Source organism: Mirounga leonina, unplaced genomic scaffold, assembly GCF_011800145.1.
Source record: "Mirounga leonina isolate KUSES-001 unplaced genomic scaffold, KU_Mleo_1.0 Mir_224, whole genome shotgun sequence".
Classification (NCBI taxonomy): Eukaryota; Metazoa; Chordata; class Mammalia; order Carnivora; family Phocidae; genus Mirounga; species Mirounga leonina.
The window spans coordinates 19826410-19848859 of record NW_023270615.1 but is presented as its reverse complement, the minus strand read 5'-3'; the positions used below and the strand labels follow the sequence as shown (position 1 = coordinate 19848859).

Sequence of the window (22450 nt, the reverse complement as noted above, 5' to 3'; positions counted from 1 at the left end):
TGTTCCTCCTCTCTCTCTCAAATAAATAAAATCTTTTAAAAATAGTGTTGCCATGAACATGTGTGTACATATACTGGATTAACTGTTTTCAATTTTTCTGTGTATATACCTAGGAATGGAGTTGCTGGGATATATGATAATTCTATATTTAACTTTTTGAAAGAGCACTAAACATTCCTCCCCTGTGACTGAGCCATTTACATTTCCTCAATGGACAAGGGTTCTAGTTTCTTGAAATCCTCAACAACACTTCATATTTTCCTTCTTTTTCTTTTTTTAAATTTAAATTCAATTAGCCAACATATAGTACATCATTACTTTCAGATGTAGTGTTCAATAATTCATCAGTTGCATATAACACCTAGTGCTCATCGCATCACATGCCCTCTTTAATGCCCATCACCCTATTACCCCATCATCCCACCACCTCCCCTCCAGCAACCCTCAGTTTGTTTCCTATAGTTAAGAGTCTCTCATGATTTGTCTCCCTCTCTGATTACTTCCCATTCAGTTTTTCCTCCCTTCCCCTATGATCCTCTGTGCTGTTTCTTATACTCCACATATGAGTGAAACCATATGATAATTGTGTTTCTCTGATTGACTTATTTCACTCAGCATAATACCCTCCATTTCCATCCACATCGATGTAAATGGCAACTATTCATCCTTCCTGATGGCTGAGCAATATTCCATTGCATATATATATACCATAACTTCTTTATCCATTCATCTGTTGATGAACATCTGGACTCTTTCCATAGTTTGGCTATTGTGGACATTGCTGCTCTAAACATTGGGGTGCAGGTGCCCCTTTGGATCATTTTGCTTGTATCTTTGGGGTAAATACCTAGTAGTACAATTGCTGGGTCATACGATACATCTATTTTTAACTTCTTGAGGAACCTCCATACTGTTTTCCAGAGTGGCTGTACCAGCTTGCATTCCCACCAACAGTGTAAGAGGGTTCCCCTTTCTCCACATCCTCACCAACATTTGTTGTTTCCTGACTTGTTAATTTTAGTCATTCTAACTGGTGTAAGGTAGTATCTCATTGTGGTTTTGATTTGTATTTCCCTGATGCCAAGGGAAGTGGAGCATTTTTTCATGTGTCTGTTGGCCATTTGGATGTCTTTGGAGAAATGTCTGTTCATATCTTCTGCCTATTTCTTGACTGGATTATTTGTTTTTTGGGGTGTTGAGTTTGATCAGTTCTTTATAGATCTTGGATACTAGCCCTTTATCTGAGGGACCTTCTGTCCCTCTCTTTCTCCTTCCTCTGTGACCCCAATAATTCTAATATTGTTTGGCTTTATGGTGTCACTGATTTCTCAAAGCCTCCCCTCATGATCCATTAGCTGTTTTCCTCTCTTTTCCTCAGCTTCCTTACTTTCCAACATTTTGTCTTCTAGATCACCGACTCTCTCTTCTGCCTCATTTACCCTAGCCTTTAGAATCTCCATTTTAGGCTACATCTCAGTTAAAGCATTTTTAATTTCAGCCTGATTAGATTTTTAGTTCTTTTATTTCTGTACTAAGGGATTCTCTAGGGTCTTTTATGCTTACAAGCCCTGTTAGTATCTTATATTATAATCATTTTTCTGAAATCTAGGTCTGACATTTTACTTGTATCCATATTGATTAAATCTATGGCAGTGAGTATTACCTCTGGTTCTTTCTTTTTGTGTGTGTGAATTTCTCCTTCTAGTAATTTTGTCCACAGAAGAAGAGATGAACAAGAGAACAAAATTAAAAATATCAACCATGACCCCAACAAGATACATACTAAACAAATCCGAAGAGATCCAAAACCAAAAAAAAAAAAAAAAGAAAAGAAAAGAAAAGGGAAAAAAGAGAGAATATAATCTCACAGGTGGACAAAACAGGGTGATATACTTGGTCCTGGGTGTATTTTGGTCTCTTTGTTAGAAGACACTAGATCCCAGAATTGTAAAGAAAGAAAAACTTATATATATATACAAAAAATAAAATAAAATTGAATAAAGTGAAAGGAAGCCAAAAATGAAGAATATATCTATAGAATATGAATGTAAAAATGAAAATTAGACTTAAAAACAAAGAGTTGATAAAATAAGAAACTAGTTGAAAAGAAAAAAAAAAGAAAAAGAAAACTTTAAGCTGAAAGACTAATGACTAATGAGAAAAAACCTCAAATTCTATATTCTATTTTCCCTTAGTACAGGAGTTTTTCAGTTCTGTGTGATCCATATACTTGATATTAGCCTGATGTTCCTGCTGGTCTTCTGGGGGAGGGGCCTGTTGCACTGATTCTCAGGTATCTTTGCCTGGACAGAGTTGCACTGCCACATGCCAGGGGCTGGGCTCAGTGTAAGCTGCTTGGGGTTGCTCTATGTGGCTTCTGTTCCTTGAAGGCTTTCCACACCACTTTAGAGGATGGAAAAAAAGAATTAAAATGGCGTTGCCCTGATTTCTAGCTGGGGAGCTGAATGAGCACAGTCCTCACTCCTCAGTGCACCCTCAGGGAAAAGCAATCAATCACATTTGTATGTGCCAATTTCTGCAGACCCCTGCAGTGTGCACCCCCACCAATCTTCCCAGGGGAGGGAGGAGGGTCGCCACAGTTCTGCTGCTTGTCGGGCCCCTGTTTGGAGAGCGGTCACCTGATCAGGCCTTGGTTCATGGTTTATGGCAACAGTGAGCTGAGGGCCCACTCCCCAGCTTGCTGATTATAGCCAGCTTCCCTGATCCAATGCTTGGGAACTCTGCTGCACTCAGGCACCCCAGTTCTTTCTGTGACCCCAGGGTCCTGAGACTACACTGTCCCACCTAGGATTCTGCCCTGCTTCACCACCTGAGCACCTTTCAGGCAGGACATCCCTCCCTGGAGCAGATTTCTAAAAGTTCAGATTTTGCACTCTGCTGCTGTATCACTTTCCAGCAGCTGGCTTACAGATGCTCCTTCCCCCCATGGTTTATCTTCCTATATGTCCCCTCAGATTCACTTCTCTGCACCTCCTACCTTGCAAAAAGTGGTCACTTTTCTATTTGTAGAATTGCAGCAATTATTTTCTTAGATCTCAGGTTGAATTACAGGTGTTCAGAATGATTTGAGAGATATCTAGCTGAATTCAAGGGATCAGATGAAGCAAGGGTCCCCTACTCTTCCTCCATCTTCCCTCCCCTCACAAAGCATCTTTCAACTAATGCCTTCTTTTTCTTTTTTTAAGTACAGACATTTTAGAGAATATGAAATGGTACTTCATTGTAGATTTGATTTGCATTTCCCTTAATGAATAATGCTGTTGAACATCTTTTCACGTGTTTCTTGCCCATTAGTAGACCTTAGAAAAAATGTCTATATAAGTCCTTTTGCATTTAAAAATTTTGTTTGTCTTTTGCTGTAAGAGTTCTTTAAATATTCTGGATACTAGTCCCTTATTAGAGATATACATTGCAAGCATTTTCTCCCATTCTGTAGGTTGTCTTTTCACTTTCCAGAAAATATCCTTTGATACACAAAAGTTTTAAGTTTTGATGAAATTTAAATTTAAAGTTTTGCTCATGCAAGAATCCATTGCCAAATCCAAAGTCAAGAAGATTTGCCAATATGTTTTAAGAGTTTTATAAATTTAGGTCTTACATCAGGTCACTGATCTATTTCTAGGTAATTTTTATATATAGTATGAGGTAGGGATCTGACTTCATTCTTTTGTATGTGGCTATCCAGTTGTCCCATCATCATGTGTTGAAGATACTATTTTTCCTCCCATTGAATGGTTTTGGTCCCTCATCCCAAATCAATTGGCCATAGATGTGTTGTTTTATTTCTAGATTTTCAATTTTATTTCATTGGTCTAAATGTCTATTCTATGCCAGTACCATGGTGTTTTGATTCTTGTAGCTTTACAGTAAGTTTTGAAATAGGGAATGTAAATCCTCCAAATTTGACCAATCTCTCTCCTCAAGGCTCTTGTAATTTCATAGGAATTTGAGAATTGGCTTTTCCATTTCTGTGAAATAGGACATTCAAAAATTTTTTAAGTTTTTATTTTAGTTCCAGTTAGTTAACATACGGTGTAATATTAGTTCCAGATATACAGTATAGTGATTCAGTACTTCCATAGAACACCAAGTGCTCATCACAACACATGCCTTCCTTAATCCCCATCACCTATTTAACCTATCCCCCACCCACCCACTTCCCCTCTGGTAACCATCAGTGTGTTCTCTATAGTTAAGAGTCTGTTTCCTTGTTTGCCTCTCTCTCCACCCCCCTTTGCTCATTTGCTTTGTTTCTTGAATTATATATATGAGTGAAATCATATGGTATTTGTCTTTCTCTGACTGACTTATTTTGCTTAGCATAGTATTCTCTAGCTCCATCCATGTCATTGCAAATGGCAAGATTTCATTCTTTTTATGGCTGAGTAATATTCCATTGTGTATGTATATATATACCACATCTTTTTTATCCATTCATCAGTCAATGGACACTTGGGCTGTTTCCATAATTTGGCTATTGTAGATAATGCTGCTATACACATTAGGGTGTGTGTATCCCTTTGAATTAGTATTTTTGTATCCTTTGGATAAATACCTAGTAGTACAATTGCTAGATTATAGGGTAGTTCTATTTTAATTTTTGAGGAACCCCTCCATACTGTTTCCCAGAGTAGCTGCACCCGTTTGCAATCCCACCAACCATGCAAGAGGTTTCCCTTTTCTCCTCATCTTTGCCAAATGTATTGTTTCTTGTGTTGTTGACTTTAGCCATTCTGACAGGTGTGAGGTGACATTTCATTGTAGTTTTGATTTGTATTTCCCTGATGATGAGTGATGTTGAGCATCTTTTCATGTGTCTATTCGCCATCTGGGTATCTTCTTTTTTTTTAAAGATTTTATTTTATTGAGAGATCGAGAGAGAAAGAGTAGGGAGGGGCAGAGGGAGAGGGAGAGAGAGAATCCCAAGCAGGCTCCACACTCAGTGCAGAGTCTGATGCAGGGTTCAATCTCATGACCCTGAGATCATGACCTGAGCCAAAATCAAGTGTCAGACACTAAACTGACTGAGCCACCCAGGCATCCCCATCTGGATGTCTTCTTTAGAGAAATGTCTGTTCATGTCTTCTGCCCATTTTTAATTGGATTATTTGTTTTTTAGTGTTGAATTTTATAAGTTCCTTATATATTTTGGATACTAAACCTTTATTGCATGTTACTTGCCAATATATATTCCCATTCAGTAGGTTGCCTTTTAGTTTTGTTGATGGTTTCCTTCACTGTGCAGAAGATTTTTATTTTGATGAAGTCCCAGTAGTTTATTTTTGCTTTTATTTCCCTTGCCCCAGGAGACATTTATAAAGAAGTTGCTAAAGCCAGTGTCAAAGAAATTACTGCTGGTGCTCTCTTCTAGGATTTTTATGGTTTCAGGCCTCACATTTTGGTCTGTAATCCATTTTGAGTTTATTTTTGTGAATGGTATAAGAAAGTGGTTCAGTTGGGGCTGGGTGGCTCAGTTGGTTAAGCGACTGCCTTCGGCTCAGGTCATGATCCTAGAGTCCCGGGATCAAGTCCCGCATCAGGCTCTCTGCTCAGCAGGGAGTCTGCTTCTCCCTTTGACCCTCCCCCTTCTCATGTGCTCTCCCTCTCTCTCATTCTCTTTCTCTCAAATAAATAAAATCTTAAAAAAAAAAAAAGTGGTCCAGCTTAATTCTTTTGCCTGTTGCTGTCCAGTTTTGCCAACGCCATTTGTTGAAAAGACTTTTTTTCCATTGGATGTTCTTTCCTGCTTTGTCAAAGATTAGTTGACCATATAGTTGTGGGTCCATTTCTGGGTTTTCTCTTCTGTTCTATTGATCTATGTGTCTCTTTTTGTGCCAGTACCATACTGTCTTTTTTTTTTTTTTTTAAGATTTATTTATTCTAGAGTGAGAGAGAGCATGAGTGGGGGGAGGGAAAGAGGAAGAGGGAGAGAGAAAATCCCCAAGCAGACTCCCCACTGGTCGTGGAGCCTGACATGGGGCTTGATCCCATGACCTGAAATCATGATCTGAGCTGAATTCAAGAGTCAGACACTTAACAGACTGAGCCCCCCAGGCACTCCAGTACCATACTGTCTTGATCATTACAGCTTTGTAATATAACTTGAAATGTGGAATTGTGATGCCTCCAAGTTTGCTTTTCTTTTTTAAGGTTGCTTTGGCTTTTTGGGGTCTTTTATGGTTCCATACAAAATTCTGGATTGTTTTAGTTCTTTGAAAAATGTTTTTGGTCTTTGGTAGAGATTGCATTAAATCTGTAGATTGCTTTGGGTAGTATAGACATTTTAACAATATTTTTCTTCCAATCCATGAGCATGGAATGGCTTTCTTTCTTTCCTTTTTCTTTTTTTTTTAAAGATTTATTTATTTATTTTAGATATAGAGAGATCGTGTGAGTGTGGGCGGAGGGGCAGAGGGAGATGATGAGGGAGAATCTCAAGCAGACTCCCCGCTGAGCTGGGAGCCCAACAAGGAGTTCCATCTCATGACCCTGAGATCATGAGCAGAGCCAAAATCAAGAGTTGGATGCTTAACCGACTGAGCCACCCAGGTGCCCCCAGAACGGCTTTCCATTTCTTTGTGTCCTCTTCAATTTCTTTCATCAGCATTTTATAGTTTTCAGAACACAGGTCTTTCACTTCTTTGGTTAGGTGTATTCCTAGATATCTTTGTGTGTGTGTGTGTGTGTAATTGTAAATGGGATTGATTCTTTAATTTCTCTTTCTGCTGCTTCATTATTGGTCTATAGATGCAACAGATTTCTGTACATTGATTTTGTATCCTGCGACTTTACTGAATATGTGTATCAGTTCTAGCAGTTTTTGAGTGGAGTCTTTTGGGTTTTCTGTGTAGATACTATGTCATCTGCAAATAGTGAAAGTTTTACTTCTTCCATGTTGATTTGTATGCCTTTTATTTCTTTTTGTTGTCTGATTGCTGTGGCTAGGACTTCCAGCACTATGCTGAATAACAGTGGTGAGAATGGACATCCTTGTCTTGTTCCTTATCATAGAGGAAAAGCTCTCAGTTTCTCCCCACTGACAATATTAGCTGTGGGTTTTTCATATACGACCTTTATTATATTGAGGTATGTTTTCTCTAAACCTACTTTGTTGAGGGTTTTTATCATGAATGGATGTTGTACTTTGTCAAATGCTTTTTCTGTGTCTAATGAAATGTTCATGGTTCTTATCCTTTTATTAGTTTGGTGTATCACCTTGATTGGTTTGCGAATATTGAACCACACTTGCAACCCAGGAATAAATCCCACTTGATTGTGGTGAATGATTTTTTTAAATGTATTGTTGGATTTGGTTTGCTAGCATTTTACTGAGGATTTTTGCGTCTGTGTTCATCAGGGATATTGGCGTGATGTTCTCTCTCTCTCTCTCTTTTTTTGGTAGTGTCTTTGCAAAGTTTTGGTATCGGGGTAATGCTGGCCTCATAGAATGAATTTGGAAGTTTTTCTTCCTTTTCTATTTTTTTTTTTTTTGGAATAATTTGAGAAGATAGGTATTAACTCTTCTTTAAATGTTTGATAGAATTCACCTATGCAGCCATCTGGTCTTGGACTTTTGTTTGTTGGGAGCTTTTTGATTACTGATTCAACGTCTTTGCTAGTTATTAGTCTGTGCAAGTTTTCTATTTCTTCCTGATTCAGTGCTGGTAGTCTATATGCTTCTAGGAATTTATCCATTTCTTCCAGGTTATCCAATTTGTTGGCATATAGTTTTTCATAATATTCTCTTACAATTGTTTGTATTCTTCTGGTGTTGGTTATTACTTTTCCTCTTTCATTTGTGATTTTATTTATTTGGGTCCTTTCTCTTTTCTTTTTGATAGGTCTGGCTAGAGGTTTATCAATTTAATTAATTTTTTCAAAGAACAAGCTGTTCTATTATTTTTTTAGTTTCTATATCATTTATTTCTGCTCTGCTCTTTATTATTTCCTTCCTTCTGCTGCCTTTAGCAACATTTGTTGTTCTTTTTCTAGCTCCTTTACATGTAAAGTTAGTTTGTTTGAGATGTTTTTTGCTTCTTGATGAAGGCCTGTATTGCTGTATATTTCCGTCTTAGGACCCGTTTTGCTGCATCCCAAAGGTTTTGAACCATTGCGTTTTCATTTTCATTTATTTCCATGTATTTTAAAAAATTTCTTCTTTGATTTCCTGGTTGACCCATTTACTGTTTAGTAGTATGTTGTTTAACCTCCTAGTATTTGTGGTCTTTCCAGATTTTTTCTTGTGGTTGACTTCTAGTTTCTCTCTTCTAGTTTCTCTTGTGGTCAGAAAAGATTCATGGCATGACTTAGATCTTTTTGTTTTTGTTAAGGCCTGTTTGTGTCCTAAGATGTGATCTGTTCTGGAGGGATCTGTTCAAATGTCCCATGGGCATTTGAAAAGAATGTGTATTCTGGGGACGCCCGGGTGGCTCAGTCAGTTAAGCGTCTGCCTTCAGCTCAGGTCATGATCCCGGATTCCAGGATCGAGTCCCGCATTGGGCTCCCTGCTCAGCGGGGAGTCTACTTCTCCCTCTGGCCCTCCCCCATCTCATGCTCTCTCTCTTTCTCACTCTCAAATAAATAAATTTTTTTTTAAAGAATGAAACAAAGGATATCCAAAAGGATAACTAAAAGAAGATCCACCCATAAATCTTACAACTTAGATGAATTGAACTGCTTCCTTGAAAAACACAAACTACCAAAACCCACCCAGTATGGAGTAATTTGAACAGCTCTATAACTATTAAGGAAGTCTAATTTGCAACCTAAAAATTCCTACAGAAGAACTCTATGCTATCTTTATTTCTCCTTTCTTCTGTAATGGATAGTTTTCCTGGATATAGAATTCTTAGTTGACACATGTCCTCTTGCTGTCTCTGATTTCTGTTGTTTCTGATGAGAAGTTAGCTATTAATTGTATTGTTCTATATGCAATGCTGGTTTCAAGATTTTCCCTTTGCCTTTGGATTTCAACAGTTTAACTATGATGTGTATAGGTGTGAGTCTCTAAGAAGCACATTGTGCTTCTTAGGTATGTAAATTAACATTTTTTATCAAATTTAGGAAGGTTTTGGCCATCATTTCTTCAAATATATTTTTTCTGCACATCTCTGTTTCTTCTACTTCTAGAGCTCCATTACATATATTTTGGTGCATTTGATGTTGTTTCACACTTTTCTGTGGCACTGTTCATCTTTTTAAAAGATTTTATTTATTTGAGAGACAGAGAACATGAGGGAGGGGCAGATGGAAAGAGAGAAGCAGGCTCCCCACTGAGCAGGGAGCCCAACATGGGCCTAGAACCCTAGGATGATGACCTGAGCCAAAGGCCAATGCTTAACCAAATGAGCCACCCAGGGGCCCTGGCACTGTCCATTTAAAAAAAAAAAAATCATTTTCTCTCTGCTTGTCTTATTGGAAGATTTCCATTGAGCTGTCTTCAAGTTTATTTATTCTTTCTTTCACCATCACAAATCTTTTCTTGAGACTTGCTGGCAAAATTTTCATTTCAGTTATTGTAATTTTTCATCTCAGAATTTCCACTGTGTTGTTTTTAAAAGCAATTTCTTTCTCTTAATGATATTCTCTACTTGAGCACTGTCATCATTTATTCCTTTAATTATTTAGATGTGGTTTCCTTTATTTCTTTGAAATATATATATTTAAAATAGTTTTCTTGTACATCTTTGTCTGCCAATTCCATTGTCTGAGATTAGTCAGAGATAGTTTCTACTGACTGCTTTATTTCCTAAGTATTATTCACACTATTTCTTTACATATCTGGTAATTCTTTTGTATAAAAGTTGGCATTTTAGAAAACATTTTGCAGGAACTGTGGATTCTTGTTCGTTCCCCTGAGAGTTATTGTTGTTGTTGTTTGTTTTTTGTGTAGTAAACTAGTCTGGACTAATTCCGTGGTGTTCATCTTTCTGACAATGTGCAGCTGTGGGTGTCTATGCTCACTTTATTTATTTGTTTGTTTGTTTGTTTATTTTTTGTAAGCCTGGCTTTCTAGAAGTTGCTTCTGCTTCAGCATATCTTAGTTGTCAGCCAAAGATTAGTCAGAGGTTCTGTTCAAACACCTTGAGCCAATAAGGTTCCCACTCGTTGCTAATATATCTATGCGTAGTTTGGGGAATGTATTCAAAGTTCAGGCCATTTTCAAGTCCCCTTTAGCTTTTATTTCTCTTGGGCCATCTCACGTTTCCACATGTGCGGACACTCTTACGGTCATCCAAGAATGTATAGATGGCTTAAATTCCCTCTGGTTTCTCCTGCACATGTTGCAGCCTTCCAGTAAGCCTGGGGCATGTGGAGAGCTCATTAAGGTTCTCCATTTGTATCCTTGTTAAATTTCTGACTAGTCTTTTGGTCCTTTGCTTTCCCTAGCCAAGACTGAAGCCTCAGAGTAGTTGGTTCACTGGTATTCCCCCCACCCTTTTTTGCTACCTAGATGCTAGATGCTACTCTTCCTGATAACATTGTTGGGTGTAGGTTTTTGTTTGTTTTTGCATTCTGCTCCAAAGAAAGTAAGTCTCCCTCACAGTGAGTCTTGGTTTTCAGGGCTTGCCCCACCCTTATAAAACTGAAACTGACCCAGCTGGGTGGGGAAGTAGGAGCAGTCCCAGTAATAAGGCCACATACTGCATCATTCAGTAGTTTTTCATGACTAAATTCTAAGTTTGTTGTCTTTTTGTCAATTTTTGGAGTCCTGAAATCATTGATTTTTGACAAATTTTCTCCAGTTTTATTGTTTTGTTTTATTTTTGGAGAAGAAGATTTTCTGAGCTCCTAACTTTCCCATGTTGGAATCCCCATCTTCCTAAGAATCTTAATTCTTAGCACTATGAAAGATGTTCTTTTGAAGAAACAATGTTTTCATTCAAATTAGCATCCCAGCAATCAGTTCTGGAAAGATGCTCAAGGGTAGCTCTATGTTGGCTCCAGATAGCTGTCTTGATTAACTGAACATTTTTGTATTGCAAATGCTAGTTTCCTTTTACATGGAACTGCTGGAATAAGCCAGCTGTTTCTCTCATCAACATAGCAAATAAAGCCTTTCCCTCTCAACACTGTTGAGTTATTAGTATCACTTGTCCAGTATTTTACTAGTCACAAAGTCATTCCATAATCCTTCCCTCATTTCCCTCTTTTTTTTCTTTTTTAAGATTTTTTTATTAACAGAGACAGAGATAGCGAAAGCAGGAACACAAGCAGTGGGAGGGGGAGAAGGAGAGCAGGCTTCCCACCAAGGAGGGACCCTGATGTGGGGCTCGATCCCAGGACCCTGGAATCATGACCTGAGCCGAAGGCAGACATTTAATGACTGAGCCATCCAGGCGCCCTCATTTCCCTCTTTTTTTTTTTTTTTAGATTTTATTTATTTATTCACGAGAGACAGAGAGAGACAGAGAGAGAGAGAGAGAGAAGCAGAGGGAGAAACAGGCTCCCAAGGAGCAGAGAGCCCGATGCGGGACTCGATCCCAGGACCCTGGGATCATGACCTGAGCCGAAGGCAGACGCTTAACCATCTGAGCCACCCAGGCACCCCTCCCTCTTTTTATACCTAGCACCATAGCACTAGAAGGGCCGTTATTAACACTGTTCCTCTGTTTTAGATTGCAGAAGATATTGCTAAGAGCTCAGGCTTTGGAACAGCCTGGAATTCAGTCTGAATTCAGAGCCAGCAACTAAGAGTTTTGTGATCTCAGGTGAGCAACTTTGACTTCCTAAGCTCCAGCATCATGATGACAATATGCACCTCAAACATGGTTATGTAGGTGATGGAAAATTATGCATGTAACACTCTTAGCATTTTGTTCAATAAGTAGTAGACATCATTACAGATGAGGAATCAATCCCAAAGGAATGAGATGATTTATATGAGGTCATATAACTAGTGAGAGGCAGAGATAGGACTCCAGTGCTTTCCACACAATTATTTTGAGTTGGGCAAGTAATCCATTTCACAGAAGAGGTAAAGTGAGGCATGAAGAAGCTACTTGTTCTTTTTACCCAGTAATTCTGGAATGTACCATAACCTCTTGAGACTGGAGCTCTGCTTTTTTGAATCCATGTACACATTTGCAGGATGGTGCCCAAGGAAGAAGTAATGATATGGAAATGATCTTACAAATAAAACTAAGACATCATTTTGACTTGGTCACAGATTGGGTGAATTCCCCAGAAAGCAGACTCTGAGGTAGAGGCTAGTTTGCAGAACATTTATTATTTATGCTTTCAGGATCAACATTTTAAAAGAGGGGAAGGAAGCAGGACTGGGCAGAGACATTGAGTAGGGAAGTTTAACAATGACTACAGCCAGCCACATACATTAGGGTCTGTGGAACTCAGATGGCCTTTCAGAGTTGCCCTGACTTGGGATAAGAGAGTTGGGTTTTAGGCTCACATGTTGATCAGTTATTGGATGCTGGGACCAATCTGTAAAGGCACCTAGTATGAACTGACTGTCTGCAGCCAAGGCAATCTCCAAAACGGTCTGGGACTGAGGGTTGCCTGCCAATTGTACCTCCAGCAGCTGGGATAATGATTCTTCATTCCTGAAGAGGGATCTAGGTGGCACATTCTAGCATCCACCACAGACCTGAAGTTAAGAAAAGCAGAGGAAGGTTATGTGTGGATAGAGACCATGTGCACAGGATGATCATCCAGTGGCTGTAAAGGTGGCCAACAGGGCATCAGAGATGGAGTATCAGCTCTGACCTGATCTCAGGAGATTCATGTGTACCCTGACCTTTCATTATATGAGTTGTTCATGAAATGTGGCTAGGGAAGTTGATGAATTGGAAGTACCAAACACCATGAAAGATTGGCGAGCAACGAGGAGGGATTGTTTAAATCTGAACACAACATAGTCCAATCCAGAGTTTCTTTATTCCAGCCATGAAGACAGGTGAAATTTTCCAGGAGGTGTCTTCTATGGAGAAATTGAACCAGAGAGGTCTGACTTCCAGGCATGAGGTTGGAGTAATATACTGGAATGTTGGGTGAGAGTTTGAATATTGAAACCCTTAGCCCCTTTATTTTCACAGAACTCCTATTGATGGAGAATTCTCATTTCATTCCTATCCCTTCAAGGCAGGGGATTGTAGAAACACCTGCCCCAGAGAAAAGATCTCCAAATACTGACATTTGGGAGAACCCTAACTAAGAAGATGGTACATTACCTGATCAGTTGACAAACAGCAGTTTTCAAAGTGTGGTCCATGGACCTCCTAGGGGACCCCAAGATTCTTTAGAGGATCCAAAGATTAAGTTATTTTTATAATTTATTATTTGTATAGTATATTTCAGATGCTGTTTGCCTTTTTAAATGTGTTAACCTTCACACAGATGGTACAAAGCAATAAGCAAAACTATTGATCCATTTAGCATGAATCAAGGTAGTGGCACCGAACTGTACTAGTAGTCATTCTTTACTGCCACACACTTAAAAGGGTTTTTCTAAAAAAAGCCAGTGTCACTTAAGATTTCTGTTGATGAAATAAAATTTATTAATTCTATTTAAATCTTGATCCTTGAATACATGACTTTTTAATACTCTGTGTGACAAAATGGGAAGTAGCAGAAAGCATTTTTGAGCAATTATTTGTGTTTGTGATTGAAGTAGCTGATTTTGTCTCATAGGAAAACCATTTCTTCCTTGAAAAACTACTGACAGATAAAAATATGAATACTCAGATTTGGGTATTTGGCAGACAATTTCTCAAAAATGAGTAAGATGAGACTGTCATCTCTGACACTCTATGTTCCTAATACAATTTCATCTTTCAAGCAAAATTTAGAATTATGGAGATTTAAAAAAAAGAATTGTGGAAATTCGTAAATGTGTGAGAGTTTGGCACTTTCCCAATATTTAGATATGTTTCTTATTAGGTCATTGGTGATATTAATGATATTTTTTGATATTATATAATGAAATGTGTTAACATTTGAAAGACCTACATATCTCAGTAAACCAGTATTTTCCAAATAACCAATGCATGATGTAATAAAATCATGTATAAAAGATCTATTCAAAGTGTAAAAATAGGCTAATGGATTTTAAAATTATTATTGAAGTATAATTGACATACAGTGTTGTATTAGTTTCAGGTATAAAACATACTGACTTGACAATTTATACATTACTCCCTCACCATGATAGATATAGATATTGGTCACCTTACAAAGTTATTACTGTATTATTGACTGTGTTCTCTCTGGTGTACTTTTCATCTCCGTGATTTTTCATCTCTGTATTTTATAACTGGAAGTTTGTACTTCTTAATCCTCTTTATCTGTTTGACCCACCCCTACCCGCCCCTCTGGAAACCACTAGTTTCTTCTCTGTATTTAAAAGTCTGTGTGTTTGTTCATTTGTTTTGGTTTTTAGATTTCACTGTTAGTGAAATCATATGGTATTTGTCTTTTTCTGTCTGATTTATTTCACTTAGCATAATACCCTCTAGGTCCATCCATGTTATTGCTAATGGCAATATCTCGTTATTATTTTTTTTTAAAGATTTTATTTATTTATTTGACAGAGAAAGACACAGCGAGAGAGGGAACACAAACGGGGAGTGGGAGAGGGAGAAGCAGACTCCCCGCCGAGCAGGGAGCCCGAAGCGGGACTCGATCCCGGGACTCCAGGATCATGACCCGAGCCGAAGGCAGTCGCTTAACCAACTGAGCCACCCAGGCACCCAATATCTCGTTATTTTTATGGTTGAGTAATATTCCATTGTATATATACCACATTTTCTTTATCCATTCACCTACTGATGGACACTTGGGCTGCTTCTTTTTCTTGGCTATTGTAAATCATGTTGCAATAAACATAGGGGTGCATGTATTTTTCAAATTAGTCTTTTCATTTTCTTTGGGTAAATACATAGTAGTGGAATTGCTAGATTATATGATATTTCTATTTTTAATTTTTTGAGAAACTTACATACTGTTTTCCACAGTGGCTGCACCAGTTTGCACTCCCATCAACAGTGCCCATGGGTTCCTTTTTCTCCACATCCTCATCAACACGTTTTTTTGTCTTTTTGATTTTAGCCATTCTGACCAGTGTGAGTTGATAGCTCATTATGGTTTTGATTTGCATTTCCCTGATGACGAGTGATGTTGAGCATCTTTTAATGTGTCTATTGGCCTTCTGTATGCTTCTCTGGAAAAATGTCAGTTTAGATCCTCTGCCTATTTTAAGATTGGGTTGTTTGTGTGTTTTGTTTTTTTGTTGTTGTTGAGTTGTATGAATTCTTTACATATTTTGGATACTAACCCCTTTTGAGTATATCATTTGCAAATATCTTTCAGTAGTTTGCCTTTTTGATTTATTGATGGTTTCCTTTTCTGTGCAAAAGTGTTTTATTTTGGTGTAGTTCCAATAGTTTATTTTGATTTTTTTCCCCCTTGCCTGAGGAGACATATCCATAAATATATTGCTAAGACTGATGTTCAAGAGATTACTGTCTATGTTTTCTTTTAGGAGTTTTTTTGGTTTCAGGTCTCACATCTATGTCTTTAATCCATTTTGAGTTTATTTTTATGTATGGTGTAAGAAAGTGGTCCAGTTTCATTCTTTTGCATGCAGCTGTCCAGTTTTCCCAGCACCATTTGTTGAAGAGACTGTCTTTTTTTTCCATTGCATATTCTTACCTCTTTTGTCTAGATTAATTGACCATATAAGTGTGGGTTTATTTCTGGGTTTTCTATTCTATTCTATTGATTTATGTGTCCATTTTTGTGCCAGTACCATATTGTTTTGATTACTATTAGCCTAATGGATTTTAATGTAAACAATATGAGAATTTATTGATAGGTATTCAGATTCCACATTGCATTCCTCTAAGAAACCACCAGTTGTTGAATTTCAGCATAGTATCAAAGTAGAATACCCATAATTATCTTTAAAAACTATTAAAACAACTCCCGCATTCCAACTACATATTGGTATGAGGCTAGATTTTGATCATATACTTCAACAAAAAAAGTGTTATCACCACAAACCAAAGAAGTAGATATGAGAATGTACTTGTCTTCTTTTAAGTCCGATATTAAAGAGAGATTTGCAAATGTAAAACAATGCCACTCTTTCACCATTTTTTTGTTTTGAAAAAATAGTTATTTTTCATAAAATCTACTTTAACATGTAATGTGCTTATTATTATTTTACAGTAATTATTTTACAATTTTCTCAGTCTTAATTTTTAATGTGTAAATAGTGATAGACTTAACCCATTTAAACAGAAATTCTTTGGTATCTTCAATAATTTTTTAAGTGTCTAAAGGAGTCCTGAAACCAAAAAAGTTTGGAGCCGCTACTCTGGAGATCACCATATACATATGTAACTTATCGCTGTCTACCTTTAAAATATAATATGTTGTTTCATGGGCAATATGGGAACTTTATACAGGGTATTTCTAACTGGCACCCTCCCATACTCTGTGTCTTTGTTGTCATATATGTTACTTCACTATAGACTAAAATCCTCATGTTATGTTGCTATTTTCACTTATACAGTTTAGGAATCCATAGACTAGGTGTGCTGCTCAGATCTGCCTTTAAGAAAACACTCACTGTTCAGCTGTGAGAAGTGCAATTATTTGAGAGCCTCTGGTTAAAGAACATCCAGGACCTGCCTCAGCTTTAGAACTGAGGTCATGGTTCCTTAGGCAGCCTGCAGCTGATGAATAAGCATGGTGGGCTGGCCAGGACTTGACCATTCCAGCACAGTGCATGGCTTCTCTGGTGGGTTTGCTTTGCTATGGAGCTCCCTATTAGACTGGCTAAAATTTCAAAAGAACTTCCTGCCAAATCCTGCTCCCTTTCCCATTCCTTTCTCAGATGTTCAACTTACATTGTGGTCTAAAGGCTTCACCTGCCAAATTCTGAGCCCTCTTATCTTTCAAAGACATCACCCTCAATAAACCTCTTGCACTCCTAACTATCTTGTCATTAACTTTCTGGAAGATCCAGCTGACACAATGGTATGTCTTTCAAAAAGATATTACTTTGTCTGGTGTTTCATTTCTCCCTGTAGAACTGAGTTTCTCTCTGGTATCCTTTCTTTTTTACCCTAAAGGACTTTTCACATCTTGTATAGGTCTGGTGTACTAGAGACAAAATCTTTCAGCCTTTGTCTGATAGTATCTTTATTTTGCCTTCATTTTTGAAGAGTATTTTCACTGGATATGGAATTGTAAGCTGACAGTCTGTCTTTCATCTCTTCAAAGATGTGCTTCCATTGTCTTCTGGCTGTCACTGCTTCTGATGAGATGTCAGTTATTTTTCTTCTCACCGTTCCTGTACATGTATTATGTCTTTTATTTTTTTTCCCTGGCCGCTTTCACAATTTTGTTATCTTTTGATTTTAGCAGTTTGACTAGACTGTGACTATATGTGGACTTCTTTGCATTTATCTGTTTGTGTTTCATAGGTCATGTTGGATTCATGGGTGGCTATATTTCACTAATTTTGTTAAATCTTGGCCATCATATCTTCAAATATTTCATCTGTCCCATTCTTTTTCTTGTACTTCAACAACACATAGGTTAGACTGATATTGTGTCACATGCTTCAGAGGCTGTATTCCATTTTTAAAAAACAGCTTTATTGAATAATAATTGACATGTAATAAATGACACATATTTTAAACTTTTTTTATTTAAGTTCAATTTAATTAACATATATTATATTATTAGTTTCAGAGGTAGAATTTAGTGATTCATCAGTTGCATATAACACCCAGGGCTCATTACATCAAGTGTCTTCCTTATTGCCCATCACCCAGTTGCCCCATTCCCCCACCCACCACTCCTCCAACCCTCAGTTTGTCTCCTAGAGTTAAGAATCTCTTATGGTTTGCCTCCCTCTCTGTTTTTGTCTTATTTTTCCTTCCCTTCCCCTATGTTCATCTGTTTTGCTTCTTAAATTCCACATATGAGTGAAATCATATGGTATTTGTCTTCCTCTGACTGACTTATTTCATTTAGCATAAATAACACATATTTAAAACATACACTTTAAATTTGATAAAGTATACATTAAAATTTGATATAAAATTTAAAATTTAGTAAGCTTTTACATATGTATGCCATACATAAAACCATCACTCCATCATCTCCAAATGTTTCCTCATGCCCCCTCAATTTTAGCCATTCCAATAAGTGTGTGGTGGTATTTATTGTGGTTTTCATTTGTATTTCCCTAATGACTAATGATCTTGAGTTTCTAATTCATGTGCTTATTTGTTATCTGTACATCTTCTTTGGTAGAATTTCTGTTCAAACTTTTGCCCATTTTAAGAAATGAGTCATATGAGTCCTTTTTAATTGAGTTTTGAGTGTTCTTTCTACATTTGGATATGAGTTCTTTTTCAGATATTTGATTTGCAAATACATTTTTTTTCCCAGCCAGTGGTTTCTTTCCTATTTTTCTTAACAAGGTCTTTTGAAGATCAGAAGTTTTTTATTTTGATGAAGACCAATTTATTAATTGGTTTTCTTATGGATCATGCTTTTGATGTTGTATCTAAGAAATCTTTGCCTAACCTAAGGTCATAATGATTTTCTCTTGTGTTTTATTTATAAGGTTTTGTTGTTGTTGTTCCTTAAGCTTTTTGTTTTAAGATAATTGTAGATTCACATGCAACTTCAGAAATAGTACAGAGGGATCACAAATACTCTTCACCCATTTTCCACAGTGGTAACATCTTACATAATTGCACTACAATGTCACATCCAAGAAATTAACATCAGTACAACCCATCAGCCTTGTTTAGATTTCATGTTTTCCAGGCCCTCATTTGTGTGTGTGTACATGTGTGTGTGTAGTTTTATGTGATTTTATCACATGTGTAGATACATGTGACTAGCACCACAGTCAAGATACAGAAGAGTTTCATCATAAGGATCACTGTCCTTTTATAGCCACAGCTACCTTTCTTCCTCCCTCTTCCTCATCCCTGATAATCATTAATGTGATCTCCATTTCTATAATTTTAGCATTTCCAGAATGTTATGTAAGTGAAATTATTTTTTAAAAATATCTAAAAGTAGGGGCACCTGGGTGGTTCAGTCCTTAAGTGTCTGCCTTCGGCTCAGGTCGTGATCCCGGAGTCCTGGGATCGAGCCCCACATCAGGCTCCCTGCTCAGCCAGGAGCCTGCTTCTCCCTCTCCCACTCCCCCTGCTTGTGTTCCCTCTCTCGCTGGGTCTCTCTCTCTCAAATAAATAAATAAAATCTTTAAAAAATATATTTTAAAATAAATAAATAAAATATTTAATTATTTCAGTGAGAGAGAGAGAGAGTGCATGAGCAGGGGAAGGAGCAGAGGGAGAGAGAGAGGGGGGAGGCAGACTCCCCATTTAGTGTGGAGCCCGTCCCAGGGCTCAATCTCAGAACCCTGAGATCATGATCTGAGCTGAAACCAAGAGTTGGATGCTCAACCAACTGAGCCACCCTGGTGCCCCTAAGTGAAATTATTTGTATGTTACCATTTGAGGTTGGCTTTTTTCACTTAGCATAATTCCCTTGTATCCATCCAAGCTGCTGTGTTACTATTGATGGCTGAGTAGCATTCACTCATTGTTCCTAGTTTTTGGGCATTAAAAATAAAGCTGCTGTGAACATTTATGCACATGTTTTTGTATGAGTATAATTTTTTGTTTCTTTGTGATAAATACTACAGAGCATGATTTCTGGGCCATATGGTAGGGACATACTTAGTTTTATAAGAAACTGCCATATTCTGGGTGCCTGGGTGGCTCAGTTGGTTAAGTGACTGCCTTCAGCTCAGGTCATGATCCTGGAGTCCCGGGATCGAGTCCTGCATCAGGCTCCCTGCTCAGCAGGGAGTCTGCTTCTCCCTCTGACCCTCCCCCCTCTCATGCTCTCTCTCTGTCTCATTCTTTCTCTCTCAAATAAATAAATAAAATCTTAAAAAAAAAACCAAACACTGCCATATTCTTTTCCAGAGTAATTGTATCATTTTACATTCCCAATAGCAATGTATGAGCAATCCAGTTTTTTCACATCCTCCCCAGCATTTGGTGTTAACACTACTTTTATTTTGCCTGTTTTGATAAGTGTATAGTGATACCTCATTGTAGTTTTAATTTGTATTTCCCTAATGGCTAATGATATTGACCATCTTCTCGTGCTTATTTGTCATCTGTATATCTTCTTCAGTGAAATGTTTTTTTTCTTTTTTTCTTTTTGACCTTTTTAAAAATTGGGTTGTTTGATTTTTTTTTGCTTTTGAGTTTTGAGATATTCTAGATACAAGTCTTTTGTTGAATTTGTAGTTTGAAACTATTTTCTCCCAGCTGGTAGCTTGCTTTTTTATTCTCTTTTACAGAGTGAAAGTTTAAAATTTTGATTGTGTTCAATTTATAAAAGTTCCTTTTTATGAATCATGCTTTTTGTGTCAAGGCTAAGAATTCTAGGCCTAATCCTCCTTGTCTTAGGTCTCAAAGCCTTTTTTCCTTTTTTTGGCTTCAGGTGTAGAATTTAGTGACTCATCACCTACATACAACACCCAGTGCTCATCACAAGTGCCCTCCTCAATACCCATCACTCAGCCCCTCCCCCACCCACCTTCCTCCACAACCCCCAGTTTGTTCTCCACAGTCAAGAGTTTCCTATGGTTTGCCCCCCCCACCTCTCTCTGTCTCCCCCTCTTTTGGTAGAAGTTTTATGCATTACATTTAAGTCTGTGATCCATTTTGAGTTAGTTTTTATATAAGGTGTAAGGGTTAGTTTGAGATTCATTCCCTCCCTCCCCAGGAATGTCCAATTGCTCCAGCACTGTTTGCCAAAAAAGCAAATCTTCCATCGCAATACTTTTGCACCTTTGTAAAAAATCAGTTGGGTATTTCAAATAGATCTATTTTGGGATCTCTAGTCTCTTCTGTTGATCTATGCATCTAACCTGCTGCCAGCCCCACACTGTCTTGATTACTGTAACTATATAGTAAGTTCCCACTTTCTTATTCTTTTTAATTGTTTTAGCTATTTAGGTCCTGTGCCTTTCCATTTAACTTTAGAATAAATTCACAAAACCTTGCTGGGGTTTTGCTAGGAATTGCATTGAACCTAACAATGAATTTAGGTAAAATTGACTTTTTTTTTTTAAAGATTTTATTTATTTATTTGACAGAGAGAGACACAGCGAGAGAGGGAACAGAAGCAGGGGGAGCAGAAGAGGGAGAAGCAGGCTTCCCGCCAAGCAGGGAGCCGGATGCGGGGCTCTATCCCAGGACCCTGGGATCACGACCTGAGCTGAAGACAGATGCTTAACGACTGAGCCACCCAGGCACCCCTAAAATTGACATTTTTACTGTGTTGTTTTCCAGTTCATGGTCACTGTGCGTCTCTTCATTTATAGGAGTTCTTTGATTCTTTTTTATCAGCATATTATAATTTTCATCATACAGATCCTATACATGTTTAATTAGACTTATACCTAATTATTTCTGTTTCTTTGGAAAAATTTTAAATGGTATTGTGATTTTAATTTTGGTTTCCAAATGTGTGTTGTTAGTATATAGAAATGCAATTCATTTTTGTATTTTATTTTGTATCCTATAACTGTGCTGAATTTCTGCTGTACGTTTTATACTTTTGGGTTTTCTGATTAGGTCTATATTCTGAATTAATTTTTAATATGGTGGGAGGTATGGACTGAAGTTCATTTTTTTTTTGTTTTGCATATGGGTATATAATTATTCCAGCCCTATTTATTGAAAAGATTATCCTTTATCAACTGAGTTGCCTTTGTATCTTTGTCAAAACCCAGTTTTCTGTATATGTGTGAACCTATTTCTAGACTCTCAATTCTGTCCCATTTACTATTTGCCTATCTTGATGTCAACACCACACTGTCTTGATCGTTGTGGCTTTCTAGTAAGTCTTGAAATTAGATTTTCTTAGTCTTGAAATTACAACTTTGTTCTGTTTTGTTTTTTTTAAGTAGTTTAGATTCTTCTAGATTTTTGCATTTCCATATGAATTTTAGAATCAGCTTGTCAATTCCTAAAAAAAATCTTCTGGTATTTTGGTTGGAGTTTTAGTGAATCAGTAGATCAATTTAGGGAGAATTAACATCTTTTTAAAAAAATTTTTTTTTAAAGATTTATTTATTTATTTATTTGAAAAAGAGAGAATGAGAGAGAGAGCACATGAGAGGGGGGAGGGTCAGAGGGAGAAGCAGACCCCCAGCCGAGCAGGGAGCCCGATGCGGGACTCGATCCCGGGACTCCAGGATCACGACCTGAGCCTAAGGCAGTGGCTTAACCAACTGAGCCACCCAAGCGCCCGAGAATTAACATCTTAATAACATTGCACCTTCCTATACACGAACAAAGTATTTTTTAAAATGTCTTTTTTTTTTTTTTTAAGACAGGGAGGCGGGAGGAGA

General features: G+C 37.5%; 1 long non-coding RNA gene across 2 annotated transcripts in view; it reads left to right on the top strand.

Annotated features, from left to right (window-relative positions):
• The window catches only part of LOC118026386, a 48918-nt gene extending 27685 nt beyond the window's left edge, over positions 1 to 21233 (top strand). For both annotated transcript variants that reach the window (XR_004683556.1, XR_004683555.1), the window contains 3 exons: positions 11640 to 11732; positions 12923 to 13028; positions 21191 to 21233. This is a non-coding gene — a long non-coding RNA (uncharacterized LOC118026386). The remainder of the gene's footprint in view (positions 1 to 11639; positions 11733 to 12922; positions 13029 to 21190) is intronic.
• Positions 21234 to 22450: the final 1217 nt, after the last annotated feature.